The sequence below is a fragment of the Oncorhynchus masou genome, chromosome 31, assembly GCF_036934945.1.
Source record: "Oncorhynchus masou masou isolate Uvic2021 chromosome 31, UVic_Omas_1.1, whole genome shotgun sequence".
Classification (NCBI taxonomy): domain Eukaryota; kingdom Metazoa; phylum Chordata; class Actinopteri; order Salmoniformes; family Salmonidae; genus Oncorhynchus; species Oncorhynchus masou.
Window position 1 is genome coordinate 43,796,013 of NC_088242.1, and position 2,500 is coordinate 43,798,512.

Sequence of the window (2,500 nt, forward strand, 5' to 3'; positions counted from 1 at the left end):
GCCACGGAGCGGGGAGGGGAGGACCGAGCCGGCCTGGAGGATAGGGGACATAGAGAGTCAAAGGATGCAGAAAGGGAAGAGAGGAGGGTTGAGGAGGCAGAGTCAGGAGAAAGGTTGGAGAAGGTATGAGCAGAGGGAAGAGATGAAAGGATGGAAGAGGAAAGAGTAGCGGGGGAGAGAGAGCGAAGGTTGGGACGGCGCGATACCATCCGAGTAGGGGCAGTGTGGGAAGTGTTGGATGAGAGCGAGAGGGAAAAGGATACAAGGTAGTGGTCGGAGACTTGGAGGGGAGTTGCAGTGAGGTTAGTGGAAGAACAGCATCTAGTAAAGATGAGGTCGAGCGTATTGCCTGCCTTGTGAGTAGGGGGGAAGGTGAGAGGGTGAGGTCAAAGAGGAGAGGAGTGGAAAGAAGGAGGCAGAGAGGAATGAGTCAAAGGTAGACGTGGGGAGGTTAAAGTCGCCCAGGACTGTGAGAGGTGAGCCGTCCTCAGGAAAGGAGCTTATCAAGGCATCAAGCTCATTGATGAACTCTCCGAGGGAACCTGGAGGGCGATAAATGATAAGAATGTTAAGCTTGAAAGGGCTGGTAACTGTGACAGCATGGAATTCAAAGGAGGCGATAGATAGATGGGTAAGGGGAGAGAGAGAATGACCACTTGGGAGAGATGAGGATCCCGGTGCCACCACCCCGCTGACCAGAAGCTCTCGGGGTGTGCGAGAACACGTGGGCGGACGAAGAGAGAGCAGTAGGAGTAGCAGTGTTATCTGTGGTGATCCATGTTTCCGTCAGTGCCAGGAAGTCGAGGGACTGGAGGGAGGCATAGGCTGAGATGAACTCTGCCTTGTTGGCCGCAGATCGGCAGTTCCAGAGGCTACCGGAGACCAGGAACTCCACGTGGGTCGTGCGCGCTGGGACCACCAGATTAGGGTGGCCGCGGCCACGCGGTGTGGAGCGTTTGTATGGTCTGTGCAGAGAGGAGAGAACAGGGATAGATAGACACATAGTTAACAGGGTACAGAAGAGGCTACGCTAATGCAAAGGAGATTGGAATGACAAGTGGACTACACGTCTCGAATGTTCAGAAAGTTAAGCTTACGTAGCAAGAATCTTATTGACTAAAATGATTGAAATGAAACAGTACTGCTGGAGTAGGCTAGCTGGTAGTGGCTGCGATGTTGACACTACACTAATCAAGTCGTTCCGTCGAGTGTAATAGTTTCTACAGTGCTGCTATTCGGGGGCTAGCTGGCTAGCTAGCAAGGTTGATTGCGTTCCGTTACTTAAAAGAACGACAATAGCTGGCTGGCTAACCTAGAAAATCGCTCTAGGCTACACAATTGTCTTAGATACAAAGACGGCTATGTAGCTAGCTAGCTACGATCAAACAAAACAAACCGTTGTACTGTAATAGTTACAACAGTGCTGCTATTCGGGGGCTAGCTGGCTAGCTACGTTAGAAGAACGACAATAGCTGGCCAGCTAACCTAGAAAATCGCTCTAGACTACACAATTGTCTTAGAAACAAAGACGGCTATGTAGCTGGCTAGCTACGATCAAACAAATCAAACCGTTGTACTGTAATGAAGTGAAATGAAAATGTGATACTACCTGTGGAACGACGCGGAATGTTGACCGGGTAGTTGGAGTTCAATTCGGTAGAGGTTGGCTAGCTGTTGGCTAGCTAGCTAGCAGCATTTCCTACGTTAAGGACGACAAATAGCTGGCTAGCTAACCTCGGTAAATTAAGATAATCACTCTAAGTCTACACACTCTAAACACTCTAAACTGCACAATTATCTTGGATACGAAGACAACTATGTAGATAGCTGACACTACGCTAATCGAGTCGTTCAGTTGAGTGTAATAGTTTCTACAGTGCTACAGTGCTAGTGGACAGTGGATGTTAGCTAGCTGCTTAGCTGCTTAGCTAGCTGCTTAGCTAGCTGCTGGGCAGATACGTTAGGACGACAAAATACGATAATTATGCAATTGTCGTTGATACAAAGACGGCTATGTAGCTGGCTAAGAAGAAATTGCTAAGATTAGACAAATCAAACCGTTGTACTATAACGAAATGTAATGAAAAGTTATAAAAAGATATACTACCTGCGGACCGAAGTGTAGATGCGGCCGCTCGCTCCAACCGGAACCGGAAATTTAGGGAGATGAGTAAAGATGAGGTCGAGCGTATTGCCTGCCTTGTGAGTAGGGGGGGAAGGTGAGAGGGTGAGGTCAAAAGAGGAGAGAAGTGGAAAGAAGGAGGCAGAGAGGAATGAGTCAAAGGTAGACGTGGGGAGGTTAAAGTCACCCAGGACTGTGAGAGGTGAGCCGTCCTCAGGAAAGGAGCTTATCAAGGCATCAAGCTCATTGATGAACTCTCCGAGGGAACCTGGAGGGCGATAAATGATAAGGATGTTAAGCTTGAAAGGGCTGGTAACTGTGACAGCATGGAATTCAAAGGAGGCGATAGACAGATGGGTAAGGGGAGAAAGAGAGAAT